The 14,974-nt window shown below is 36.5% G+C and overlaps 1 long non-coding RNA gene across 1 annotated transcript; it reads left to right on the top strand.

Moving 5' to 3' along the window:
* Positions 1 to 230: 230 nt before the first annotated feature.
* LOC107783275 (uncharacterized) lies at positions 231 to 2,991 on the top strand. Its single transcript, XR_012704511.1, has 3 exons — positions 231 to 466; positions 1,650 to 2,270; positions 2,782 to 2,991. It is a non-coding gene; the product is annotated as an uncharacterized LOC107783275 (long non-coding RNA).
* Positions 2,992 to 14,974: the final 11,983 nt, after the last annotated feature.

The following is a 14,974-nucleotide window of genomic DNA, read 5'->3' as shown; positions in this document are numbered from 1 at the left end:
CACTTTAAACGTATAAAAATATGGGAGATTCCACTTTGACTACCTTTTATAGTGTACGATTTCCCAAAAAGACATTAATGTATGAACTAGAGTAAATGGGGTGGATGAATGGATAAAAAGGAAAAGGAAGAAGCGAAAACGTAGTAAAACCATAAGTTAGGGAGAAATTTACTGTGACAAAGAATGAATACGTATAAAAGGCAAAAAAAAAGAGATCTAATTTCATGTCAGGGAAGTTATATAATTGATATCCTATTTATTCAGAATCATTATCCTATTTAGTGAATTCTGAAATATTTATCTATATATGTATCTTCTCTTCCAAGGCGAAAACTAGTTATCTAAACAAAAAGAATTAACTAGATCAGTAGTCCATACCTATTCTGGCATTCGGAGCTCATATTTTCTATGGTCATAAGATGGCGATTTTTTATTATTTTCGCTTCCTGTAGCTCATCATATTCTGGTAATTGACTCCCCAACTGAACGTGAAATCAATTGTACGTCTCAGTTGTTATTCCTTTCCTCTGAAATGAATGACGAAAGTTATTTTTCTTAAAATTGTTTTCATTAAAAAATCTGTTTTTTAGTGTGTAGCTACCGTAAAATGTTTATCAATAGGAAGAAAAAGACTTTCCTCATTTTCGGGTAGAAATCATTTTCCTTATAACTTTTTAGTTGTTTATTCCATCTACACACCTAGAAATTATTATTATTATTAATAATCTTTAGTACACAAATAATTTTTCAAAACACGCACCGATTTGTTAATATTATTATTAAATTTTAATATATTTTTTCGAAAATATTTTCTACTCATCGGGCAAATATTTTCTGGCGTTCTCTTGTATAATGACTTTTGTCATACCAACCCACTGGACATGATTCCATTTTAATGAATTCGCATGTTTTAAAACTCCATGTACTATAAAACAGAAATTTCGTTATAATTTTAAAAATTTGAAAAAGAAATTTTTTTTGGAATAAGTGATAAATATATATACTCCATATTTTTAGCATTGTTTTGATTGTGTTTTATATGCACTGCTTGTTTTATCTGCTTATATTATTGTATGAATTTCTCTGATCTGATCGTCTTGTTTATTTGTTTTCCACTTTCTTTCGATGATTGCGTATCACAAAGAAATATGCAATAATGATCTGTTAATCTGGATAGCATCATATGATATTTTAGCCAAAAGAGTTGAATTAATGATCGAGTTGGGTCATAATTTATCCAAAATTTTTAGGTCAAGATGAGCAGGTCAATTTGGATTATAACTCAATCCACTCAACTCAAAATTATTTTTTATTTATTTATTTATTTATTTCCAATTTGTTCGTCACCAAATCAAACTAACAAAAGCTTTTCGTTAATTTACTATGAATATATCTACCGACAAAATGAAAGTCTTTTTATGAGTCAATTTGAGCTAAATGGATTGTCCAAGTTGACCCAAACTCTTAGATGAGTTAATTGATAGCCAAACTGATCCATCACTAAATTTATAGTAAATTTGTCCTTTTTAATTTCCTTTTTAGCTACATTTTACATATGAGAATTCTTGCCCTTGCTTCCCATGAAATTGATAATTAGAATTGATAATGGTGCATGTATTATAATCCTCTATAAATGAATAAAATTGCAGTGCAACAAGATCTGATGAGTCAAATTCTATGAGAGCAAATCAAAGGCCTTGTAATTATCAACTAATTCAGCTCAGTATTTTCTCATCATCAATCTTGTTGTGCCAATTAGCAAAGGAAAATGGATGATCGTAGGGGCGGAACTAAAGTGACAGGAATTAGACAAATTGTGAGACTCAAACAGTTGTTACATAAATGGCAAAATGTCACACTTAGCCCTAAGGGGAAAAACCACCAAAAACTCGGCTGTGTAAAATCCTCGAATCGGAAAAACGATTCCTATGGAGGCATATCTCCATCTATAAGCAAGAGATTACGGAGCTCCAGTGTATACTGGGGAGACTCAGACGAGGATAATTGCCAGAGTCCCGAACCGCCTCATGGTATACCAAGAGGATATTTAGCAGTTTATGTTGGACCAGAACTTAGGAGATTTATAATTCCCACAAGTTATCTTAGTGACCCTTTATTTAAAGTGTTGTTGGAAAAAGTTGAGGAAGAATTTGGCTTTGATCATAGTGGTGGACTTACTATCCCTTGTGAAATTGAGACTTTCAAGTTTCTCTTGCAATGTATGGAGAAACATCAGAGATTTCACCCTACTGATCATCACAATGATTCTGGTAATGTTCTTTCCTTTTCCATTCTTTATTTTCCTTGGTGTTTAACTTCTATGTATTAATTAGATTAAAGTATTTATAATCAGATCACAGTCAATAAGAAATAATAACAGGATAACTAATCTCAGTATAACTAATCCCAACATAACTAATCCAAGCATAACTTGTCTTCAAACCAAATGACCCCTTGTAGTAAGTACAGTAATTACAAGTAAATATTTATGATAAACATTTATTAAGAATCTGGTAAAAATGATAACGAACATACTAGCTTGTATCGTATAACAACCATCTAAATAAAGAATCTTTACGCTGCCGTGTACATAAACTAAAATTCATATTCCATTGAGCTACGATGTAATACGCATTTTGAACATCACTTAATAAGTTAATTACAAATAAAATTTTATGACATACGTCAATTAGAAACCTGATGGTATAAAGATTTATACGGTTGATGTATATAATTTAAATCCATACATTTTCCATATAAATGCTGAATTTTTGGTTTCAGGAGAAGGGATTATGATTTCAATGCAAGCCGGATCTTCATTGCCAGTTGAGGAGTAACTACCAATGATCTTAATTATACAATTAGTGATGGTTAATTTTTGGGCTGATTTTTTTTCTTCTTTTTTTCTTCTCCTGGTTTAAAAGATACGAAGGTCTGCTTGTACTTTATATTTTACTACTATCACTTTATCAACACTATCTTTTTTATTTATATCTGTTCAAATAAAATCTGATGAAAAACAAAAAGGAAGAGGAAAGAAAAAGAGGTCATAGATAGGTTTTTATCTAGTTTCATTTAACATAAAGTTAGAGCAAAAAGCTTGACCAATTATATTGTGATTACCTCGTCTTAGTATTAACTCAATATTCAAGAAATCCAGTATTTCGTAAAACCATAACTTTATACAGCATACATTTATATTGACAACATTTTTTGGAGCACTGTTTAGCTTCAAAAATTAAGTTATTATATTCGTCATTTATTTTAGTTAAAAGAGAAGTTTAGTCACCGCAGATAGGTTGTTAAAGTAATAACATATCGAATTTTGTAGCTAAAGGTCTACAGGGTTGGCTCAAGGGGGTCTACAGGGGTGGCTCAAGGGGAAGGCTAGCCACCAAAAATATTTTTTGTTGTGAATTTACTATCTTATTTTCGCTTAGACAATATTGAAGTTTATAGAAAAAATATATTAAGAGCCCATTTGGACATAAAATATTTTCACTTTTTTTCGAAATCAGTGTTTGGCCATAAAATTTTCAATTTTCACTTGAAAATGAATTTTGAAATTTTTCGAAAATTTTAAAAACTCCAAAAAACTGTTTTTCAAAATTTTCACGCAGATCACTCATAAAACTTCAAAAACAACCCAAAATTATATTCATGTCCAAACACAACTCAAATTTTCAAATACCATTTTCAGTTGAAAATATTTTCAATTTTGTTTTTGGAATTTTACAATTCTTATGTCCAAATGCCCACTAAATCCTTTTAAAAATGTAAAGAAAGACTATCTATTTTTTAACAATAGATATATTTTAGAACTTTGAATTAAGACACTCAAATCTTCATATTGATAAATAATATTTTTTACTATAAGATCCAAGGTAACGAATTGTAATTACGTGGCTAACATCTTATTAACTTGAATTTTCTTACCAATATAAATATTAATATTATATTTTATAAGTTAATTACACTATAGACAAAAAGAAAGAAAGAAAAAAAAGGAACCAATGTAATATTGATACTATATTTTGTAAGATAACTATAATATAGACAAAATAAAATAAAATTAAGGTCCTTCACGAGTTTTGTTGAGAAGCTTTTGCTTACTGGTACCAGAAGAAAAGAAACACTGAAAATTAGGAGACGCCAAATTCAAAATTCGGGAAAAAAGATATAGGTCAGGAAATATCAAAATCCTTACAGAAAACGACAACAAACTCCATAACAACAAAATAGCTACAACAACTAATTGGATGAAAGCAAGACCTACTCTACCGATATCGAAAAATATAAGACAAGAATATAAAAATACCTACAGAAAATGATAGTAGTGTGACCAAAGAATCAAAATCCGTGAAATTCCTACAAATCTAAGTTTAAAATAATATCCTTAATAGCTATGATCAAAGAAGGCCTTGTGAGTTTGCAAATCGGCGGTGCTGCTTTCATAGTTTTCGCATATCCCCTATAATGGTAGACCGTGATGGTTGGAACGTTTGTCCAGACTGTTTGCCGCATATCGTACACTTGATATGCTCACGAGTGGGGGGATCGCAGAGTAATTCTGCTCTTCTCATGTGAGTGAGACTATCATAACAAATAGTGTGATACTCTTGACAAACTCACGACTCATTACCGCGATAGGCACAAAAAATTTCCAACCATCATAGACTATCGTTGTGGGCAGGGGTGGCTCAAGTGGGAGGCTAGTAAAATCTTTGCTTTAGGCGTCCCAAAAATATTTTTAGTTGTGAATTTATTATCTTATTTTCGCTTAGACAATATTAAAGTTAATAGAAAAAAGGAAAAGAAATACTAAATCCTTATAAAAATGAAAAGAAAGACTATCTATTTTTTAACAATAGAAATATTTTAGATCTTTGAATTAAGATACTCAAATCTTCATATTGATAAATAACGTTTTTTACAATAAGATCCAATGTAATAAATTATAAATACGTGGCTAACATCTTATTAAGTTGATTTTTCTTACCAATGTGAATATTAATATTATATTTTATAAGATAACTAAACTATAGATAAAAAGAAAGAAATAAAAAAAAGTAACCAATGTAATATTAATACTATATTTTGTAAGATAACTATACTATAGACAAAATAAAATAAAATTAAGGCCACTTATTAAAATTTGACTTTAGGCCATGAGTTTTATTGAGACGCCTTTGAAGGTCTACTTGTACTTGCTATTTCTCACTTTTATTACTATCATTCTGGGGTGACTCTATATATATATGGCGACTTAAAGCCAAATTATAATAGGAGCCTAAAATATATTCAATAAAAAGGAAGCTTTTTAGACTAGCAATGTAGAAAAAGAATTAAATTTACTTAATCACTAAGGAGGGGAATTTATTAAAAACTAATATGAAATAAATTATTAGATCTATTAATGACAAAAAAATAATTATACAAAATTCAATTTTATATACAGTTGTGTTAATTTGAGGCCTTAAATTACCTGGGGGAAGGGGGGGGGGGGGGGGTAAGTGCTACTTATTAGGTAATTATATGTAAACTTTTTTTATAATAATTAATTGATAATTAACATGGTAAAAATAAGTAACTTGCAATCACAAATTAAATTTCCGAACAATGTAAATTCTTTTTTTTTTTTTTCACATATGGCGTATATAACATCAAATTAAAAACTAAAAATTAGATAATGATAAAGCATGTAATTGAGTGATAAATTGATCGGTGACAATAAACATTAGACATCCTTTGAAATGTCAATTGAAATTCTCCCTCAAATCTAAATACTTTCATTTGATTAGTTAAACACGAGCAAAATTCAATATGTCAAGCGACAAGCATAGATACACCACAAACTCATTCAATACCTTTGTCTCTTTGTTCTTTCTTTGTAAGTGGGGAAAAGGGGATTGCTAGAATCCCAAAAATTAATTATTAAAGTGTGATTAATATTCTAAATTGATTCAATATTGAAATTTATAAGTGTTAACAACACCATAGCGCAAGTTGCACTTGTATGTTTTTTGTTTTTAGCAAAATTTATTATTGAAAGGTGGAATGGATGTGTATTTAGGGGTATGATAAAATGTCTTTAACAACTTGTTTGGATAGTTGTTACGTATTGTTTCATAATATATTGTATTGTATCGCATTATTTTGATAAATATAATATTTGGATAGATTGAGTCGTTTGTTGATGTTTCATGATGTAACACACCAGTAATATGAAGAATTGTAACAACCCGACCGGTTATTTTGGGAATTAGCGCTCTGTTAGGCGTCTTAAGGTCTCGACCAGTTTCGTATTATGTGTTATGACCTGCGTGTGTAGTCGAGTTCGGTTTTCAGATGATTCGGGGTCAATTTGGAAGAAGAATTTTTGTTTTAGAAGCTTAATCGATAAGAGTTGACCGCAATTTGACTTTTGTGTAAACGACTCTGGAATGGAATTTTGACGGTTCCAATATCTTTGTATGGCGATTTTGGACTTAGCCGTGCGTCCAGATTTGAATTTGGAGGTCTGTAGGGTAATTTGAAGCATTTCGACAAAATATTAAAAAGTTGAAGTTTTGGGAGGTTGAGGAGTTTGGCCGAGAGTTGACTTTGGTGATATCGGGTTTGGAATGCGATTTTGAGAGTTGGATTAATTTCGTTATGTCATTTAGAACTTGCATGCAAAATTCGACGTTATGCCGGGTTGATTTGATATGTTTCGGCACGAGTTTTAGAAGTTGGAATATTCGAAATTTTATAAGTTCGATTCATGGTGCGATTCGTAGTTCCGACGTTGTTTGATGTGATTTGAGGCCGCAAGTAGGTCCGCGTTGTGTTATGAAACTTGATGGTATATTCGGACGGGATCCCTAGTGGCTCGGATGAGGTTCGGATCGTTTTGGCAATTTTGGTCAAGGCTGGTGCTGGGCAGTGTTCTAGTGTATCCGCATCTGCGGAGGTGTGATCGCAGATGCGGAGCCGCTTCTGCAAAGTTTCTGTCGTTTATGCGATGTTGAGGCCTTGGGGGGAGCTTCGCTTTTGCGGAGTAATTGACATAGGTGCGATGGCCACTTTTGCAGCCCAGCGATCGCAAATGCGAAGATGTCCGCTTCTGCGGCTGCTTGTGCTCTTCTGCGGAGTCGCATGTGCGGCTTACTTTTGCGCAGGTGCGACCATTGGGCTGGCCAATTGAGTTCGCAAATGCGAGAGCGCGGATGCGCTTCCTTGTCCGCAAATGCGGTTGTGCCGGGCAGAATCATATAAGTCAAGGGTTTGGCCATTTTCACCATATTTTTAGTTGTAGACCTCGGTTTTGAAAAATAAAATTGTCGTTGGTTTTTCAAGCCAATCATTGGGATAAGTGTTCTTCACCTAGAATTTATTATATTCTATGATCCCATCTTTATTTTTATCTTATAATTAGTGTTTTGAGTTGAGGAAAATGAGATTTTTTGAAGAAATCTTTCAAAATGTAAAATGATAATTTGAAGGACGAATTGATGTCGGAAATTTATAATTTTGGTATGGTTGAACTCGTATCGGAATGGGTGTTCGGGTTTTATAAATTTTATCGGGTTCTGAGGTATGGGTCCGTGGTTCGACTTTTGGGTTGACTTTTAGTTCTTATTAAAGATTGAAACTTTATTATCCGAAATTATTTTCTATGTGTTTTATTTATGTATTGAAATTATTTTGGCTAGATTTGAGCCGTCCGGAGGTTGTTTCACTCTAGCAGGTCTTTTAAAGTAACGGTCTAGCTTCTTCGAGGTAAGTATCTTGCCTAACTTTGTGTGGGAAAAACTACCCCTTAGGATTTGAGTCTTTGGTGCTAGTTTAGTCATGTGAATTCCGCGTACGCGAGGTGACGAGTACGTGCTCGGGCTTATTTGTAAAAATTTGACCGTTTAGGACTCTTAGGTTCTTATGTTCATTAGATATGAAATTGTTTTGTTATGTTAAATCCCCCATTTACTAAATTCACCCTTACGTGTCATAATTGGACTTAATTGCTCCATGCTTAACCCTTATTTTCGATTAAACTCTTATGTGCCTTGATTGAAGTTGCTGAATCTCCTCCGTAATTGCTCCACCCTAAGTGATGATTTGTTATCCCTTATCATTGTTGACTTACCCTTAATTGGAGTCATTGATTCATGTTATCGCTCTTATCGTTGAACTGAACTTATGTCGTATCATTGTTACACAATATCTCTTCCTTGTTGGGCTATTGCTATGTGGAACCATTATCTCCTGTTGTGTCTTTCCTTGTGAGTTCGTTCTTTCGTCTTTTTTTGTGTTCTGGAGTTCCTGAGTTGAATTACTTGTTGTACTCTTGTGTTATTCTCGTTGTTATTGTAGTATTCAGTATTGTGTGGCATGAGGTTTCTGTCGTGCGGAGGTTATTGTGGCACGAGATTTCAGCCGTGCGGATGTTATTGTGGCACGAGGTTTCTACTGTGCGGGTGTTATTGTGGCACGAGGTTTCTACCGTGCAGGTGTTATTGAGGCACGAGGTTTCTGCCGTGCGGATGTTATTGTGGCACGAGGTATCTGCCGTGCGGATGTTATTGTGGCACGAGGTTTTTGCCATACAGATGTTATTGTGGCACGAGGTTTCTGCCGTGCGGATGTTATTGTGGCATGAGGTTTCTGTCATGCGGTCGTTATTGTTTGCACGAGGTGTCTACCGTGCCGTTGTGATTCATTTACGATTTGAGGATAATTGGCGGTACCTCGGGAGGGATCTGTTGTCATTTTTATTTTTTCTGTGCACTTGTCTTTGATTGTTGTTTTCTTAGCATACTACTTATTGTCTTCCTCCATGTTGCATTATTTGTTTGGTTCTGTGTAGCTAACTTTGTTGTGCTAGTTGTTGTTTCAACTTCATTGCTGCTTTTAGTACTCTGTACATTTTATGGTGATCCTTTATTATGTGTCATTCATTGTCTCTACTCTTATCGGTTGACTTGAACCGTGGCAGTACACTTGCTCAAACATACACGTAGTTAAATCACCCTATCGATTTAAGAAGATGAATCCTGACATTGTTGACCATTGCATGTACTCTCATCTATTTTCCTTATGTGTGAGAGTTGTTCTCTTGGCACGTGAGTCGTCCATGCGGTTATGAATTGTAATGTGGGCACAAGATGCCAAGTGATTAGGGTTCAAGAATTGGGACCCATGAGCTGTGATTTGGAAGTTCAGTACCTCATGGAAATGCTCGAACATATGTGGTGTGAAAGCGGTTGTTCTTATTGAGTTGTTGCTGGGTTTCCTTTATTTGGTTTCACCAGACTTAGACTGTGTCAAGCTTACTCTACGACATTACTACTTGATTGCTTCCCGTTAAATATTGTTGTTATTATTGTATCATTGCAAGTATTGTTTTGTGTTTCTTATTCATCTTAGCTTTATATTAATATGTTTCTCTGCTAGTTCACCTTCACACTTGTTCAGGATGTTTAGTCTAGTAGGTGTATTGACTGTCCCTCGTCACTACTTCACCGAGGTTAGTATTGATACTTATTGGCTACCGCTGTGGTGTACCCATACTACACTTCTGCATATTTTTGTGCAGATCCAGGTGCCACAGTTGTTGTTGATTATTAGCCAGTTAGTTAAGTTGTGGAGACTCAAGGTAAACCTGCCGTCGCATTCGAAGGCCTCAAAGTCACCCTCTGATTTTGTATTTGTACTGTTTAACTTCTATTTCAAATAGTTGTATTTAGGGATTTTCCTAGTAAACTCAGTAAAGCTTACGACTTGTACTACCGGTTTTGGGAATTGTAAGTTGTGTAATAAGGTTCTAATTTATCATTATTAATTGTTGGTCAAATTCTTCTATTAATTCAGTAAGTATTAGTCTTACCTAGTCTTAGAGACTAGGTGTCGTCACAACATCCTACGGAGGAAAATTTGTGTCGTGACAAGTTGGTATCAGAGCTATAGGTTCATAGGTGCTATGAGTCATAAGCGAGTTTACTAGAGTCTTGCGTATCGGTACGGAGACGTCTGTACTTATCTTCGAGAGGCTACAGAACTATTAGGATAGTTTCACTTCTTTCATTCCTGTCGTGCGAGTTTATTGACCTCGAAGTTTGAACTTGTGTAATCCTACTCTCTCACAAATGGTGAGGACACGCGCTGCAGTTACCGACGATACTGCCCCAAAGCCGGTGTTGCTAGGGACCGAGGCAGAGGCAGAGGCCGAGGAGGAGAACATGCTACGTCTAGAGCGCCTATCAGGGCAGCAGTTGAGGAGCCGCCAGTAGCTCCGGTTGGGAGGCAGGTACCGGAGGAGCCTATTGTGACCCCAGAACTTTAGGAGACTTTAGCACAGTTCCTAAGCATGTTTGGTACGTTGGCTCAGGCGGGGTTGATTCCGGTTGCACCAGCTACTTTGGTGATATCGGGTTCGAAATATGATTTTGAGAGTTGGATTAGTTCCGTTATGTCATTTGGAACTTGCATGAAAAATTTGACGTCATCCTGGGTTGATTTGATATGTTTCGGCACGAGTTTTAGAAGTTGGAATATTCAAAATGTCATAAGTTTGATTCATGGTGCGATTCATAGTTCTGACGTTGTTTGATGCGATTTGAGGCCTCGAGTAGGTCTGCGTTGTGTTATGGAACTTGATGGTATATTAGGACGGGGTCCCGAGTGGCTCGGATGAGTTTCGGATCGTTTTGGAAATTTTGGTCAAGGCTAGTGTTGGGCAGTGTTCTGGTATATCCACATCTGCGGAGGTTCGATGGCAGATGCGGAGCCGCTTCTGCGAAGTTTCTGTCGCTTCTGTGATATTGAGGCCTTGGGAGGAGCTTCTATTTTGCGGAGTAATTGACGCAGGTGCGATGGCCGGTTTTGCTGCCCAGTGATCGCAAATGCAAAGATGTCCGCTTTTGCGACTGCTTGTGCGCTTCTGCGGAGTCGCAGGATCGACTTACTTTTGCGCTTCTGCAGCCACTGGGCTGGCCAGTTGAGTTTGTATATGCGAACTTTTTCTGGCAAATATGAGGGCACAAATGCGCTTCCGTGTCTACAAATGCGGAAGTGCTTGGCTGAATCATATAGGTCAAGGGTTTGGCCATTTTTACCATATTTTGAGTTGTAGACCTCGGTTTTGAGAGATGTTTTGTAGTTTTTCAAGCCAATCATTGGTGTAAGTGTTCTTCACCCAAAATTTATCATATGCCATGATCTCATCTTTATTTTTATCTTATAATTAGTGTTTTGAGTTGAGGAAAATAAGAATTTTTGAAGAAATCTGTCAAAATGTAAAACGATGATTTGAAGGACGAATTGATGTCGGAAATTTATAATTTTGGTATGGTTGAACTCGTATCGGAATGGGTGTTCGCGATTTGTAAATTTTATCGGGTTCCGAGGTGCGGGCCCGGGGTTCGACTTTTGGGTTGACTTTTAGTTTTTGTTAAAAAGATTGAAGCTTTATTATCTGGAATTATTTTCTATGAGTTTTATTTATGAATTGAAATTATTTTGGCTAGATTTGAGCAGTCTGGAGGTTGTTTCACTCGAGAAGGTCTTTTAGAGTAACGCTCTAACTTCTTCGAGGTATGTATCTTGCCTAACTTTGTGTAGGAGAAACTAACCCTTACGATTTGAGTCTTTGGTGCTAGTTGTGTCATGTAAAGTCCGCGTATGTAAGGTGATGAGTACGTGCTCGGGTTTATTTGTGAAAATTTGACCGTTTAAGGCTCTTAGGTTCTTATGTTCATTATATATGAAGTTGTTTTGTTATGTTAAATCTCCCATTTACTAAATTAACCCTTACGTGTCTTAATTGGAATTAATTGCTCCATGTTTTACCCTTATTGCCGATTAAACTCTTATGTGCCTTGACTGAAGTTGTTGTCTATTTTATTGCTATGCTATCCTCCTCGTAATTGTTTATCCTTGATTAAAGTTATTATTATCTTTTCCATAATCTGCTTATCCTTAATTGAATTTGCTGAATCTCATGTGTAATCGCTCCACCCTAAGTGATGATTTGTTATCCCTTATCATTGTTGACTTACCCTTATTGGAGTCATTGATTCATGTTATCCCTCTTATCGTTGAATTGTACTTATATGGGATCATTGCTACTGTAACGACCCGGCCAATCATTTTTAGAGTTATAGCCCTGATCCCCTATTAACTGCTTCTCTCATATCTATTTCTGCTATTGTGACTTTCCGGCGGGAGGTTTCGTTTTAGTTTTTGGAGTGATTTGGGACACTTAGTCCCTAAACAAAAGCTTAAGTCTTAGAATTTTGACCGTAGATGGAACTGTATGAAGATGACTCCGGAATGGAGTTTCGTCAGTTCCGTTAGCTCCGTTGGGTGATTTTGGACTTAGGAGCATGTCCAGGCTGTGTTTTAGAGGTCCGTAGCTTATTTAGGCTTGAAATGGTGAAAGTCGATCCTTTGGAGATTTGGACCTGCAGTGGAAATTTTGATATCGGGGTCGGATTCCGATTCCGGAAGTTGAAGTAGGTCTGTAGTGTTGAATATGACTTGTGTGCAAATTTTGAGGTCAATCGGACCTGATTTTGGTTGGTTTGGGCATCAGTTGTCGAATTTGAAAGTTTTAATTTCTTTAAGTTTTAATTGGAGGGTGATTCATGATTTTTGCATTGTTTGATGTGATTTGAGGGCTCGATTAAGTTCGTATGGCATTTTAGGATTGGTTGGTATATTTGGTTGAGGTCCCGGGTGCCTCGGGTGAGTTTCGGGTGCTTAACGGGTTGATTTGGACTTAGGTGCAACTGCTGATGTTGTTGTATCTGGTGTCACCGCACCTGCGCACTTTGGGCCGCAGGTGCGGATCCGCATAAACGGCTAAGGAACTGCAGAAGTTGAAATGGGAAGGAGGTCTGGGATCGCAGGTGCGAGGGGTGTTCTGCATCTGCAATGCCCGCAGGTGCGAGTGAAGGAACTGCAGGAGCGGTCTGGGACAGCAGAAGCGGACAAAAGTCCGCAGGCGCGACCTCTTGATCGTAGATGCGGACAAGGTACCTTTAGTAAAAAGCCGCACCTGCGATGGGAATTCCACAGGTGCAGAACCGCAGATGCGATCCTTGGCCCGCAGGTGCGATAATCGCTGGGCAGAAAAGGGCAGATTTGAGGGTTGAAATTTCATAACACAAATTTGATTTTTTGAGCTCGGGAGAAGGCGATTTCTTGAGGGATTTTCAGAGAAGGCTTTGTGGTAACGATTCCTAACTTGTTTTTGGTTGTATTTCATTAATCTGTTGTTGTTTTGTTCATTTAATTAAGGATTTTGAGTGAGAAAGTTGGGAAAATGGGGGAAATATTCCCCAACCAAAATTCTGAGTTTTGAGTGGGATTTAGACATCGGATTTGGATAATTTTTGTGTGAGTGTTCTCGTGAGTGAATGTGTGTTCATATTTGATAACTTTTTCCCGATTACGAGACGTGGACCTGGGGAGACCTCTTTGGGCGTTTTTCTAATTTCTTGTCTTAGCTTTGATTTCGTTAGCTAAATTAGTTTCTTGTAGCTATATTTATGTTATGTAATTGGTTTTGACTAGATTTGAGCCGTTCGGAGTCAGATATTCGTGGAAAGAGCATTGTGACGGATTGATTTGAGCTTGGTTCGAGGTAAGTGGCTTGCCTAACCTTGTGTGGGGGAAACTCTCCTTAGGATTTGGTACTGTTTAATATGTGAGCGCCGTGTACGTGAGGTTACGAGTACGTACACGGGCTATTTGTTGAAAAACTCCATTTTCACTAAGTCATAACTTGTTTTCTCCTTATTTGAAACACACTAGCATATGTAACTATCCTATTTAGACTTGAATATCATGCCTACTTGTTTAACTGCCTATTTAAACTCCGTGTAGCATGTTTAGTGAAATTTCCTATTTTTTTTCCTTGACTTGAACTTAGTCTAAACTGTAGGATTTCCTGCTGTAATTGTTATTTCGTTTGGTTGCGCTGCATATTTACTTTGGGATTACGGAACGGTATTTTGGGAGATCCCCATGTACTGTATATTTACTTTGGGACTACGGAACGGTATTCCGGGAGATCCTCCTGTACTGCATATTTACTTTGGGACTACAGAACGGTATTTCGGGAGATCTCCCTATTTTGCATATTTATTTTGGGACTACGGAACGGTGTTCCAGGACATCCCCCTGCACATTTACGTTTGGGACTATGAGACGGTATCTCGGGAGATCCCTTGTTGTTATCACTGTGTTATGAGCTGTTGTCTTTCATTGATTCTATTCCTTTTAGATTTTCGTATTTATTTTACTGCGATATTTCATTCTGTATTATTTCATTATATTTATACCAGTAAGGCCCTCACCTGATCTCATCACTACTCGATCGAGGTTAGGCTCGGCAATTACTGGGTACCGTTGTGGTGTACTCACGCCCTTTCCTGCACATTTTTTCGTGTACAGATCCAGGTTCATCTTACCAGCCTCATCACTAGTTGCAGTCGTTACTGCTCATTGAAAACTTCAAGGTACATCTGCTCGCGCCCGCAGATCCTCGGAGTCCTCCTCTATCCCCCTATGTTCATTTTTCCTTCTTTCTGTAGAAATGATGTATAGAACGGTTAAGACTTCTTAGTAGCTTGTGACTTACAGTATTCCAGATTTTGGGAATTGTTTTGTACATTTTCGAAGGTGATAATTGTATATGCCGAGTGGCATTCAGTTGCTTATTAGATGTTTGTTACTGTTAATAGTCAATGTTCATGCTTTAGTTTCATTTCCGCAAAAGAGTTAGCCTACCTAGTCGCAGAGACTAGGTGCCGTCACGACGGTTCACGGAGGGAGAAATTGCGTCGTGAAAGCTACACAGTATCTCTTCCATGTTGAGCTATTGCTATGTTGAACTATTATATCCTGTTGTGTCTTTCCTTGTGAGTTCGTTCTTCCGTCTTTTTTTTATGTTTTGGAGTTCCTGAGCTGAATTACTTGTTGTACTCTTGTG

The sequence above is a fragment of the Nicotiana tabacum genome, chromosome 21 (assembly GCF_000715075.1).
Source record: "Nicotiana tabacum cultivar K326 chromosome 21, ASM71507v2, whole genome shotgun sequence".
In the NCBI taxonomy this organism is placed as follows: Eukaryota; Viridiplantae; Streptophyta; class Magnoliopsida; order Solanales; family Solanaceae; genus Nicotiana; species Nicotiana tabacum.
This window is presented reverse-complemented; position numbering and strand designations above follow the sequence as displayed.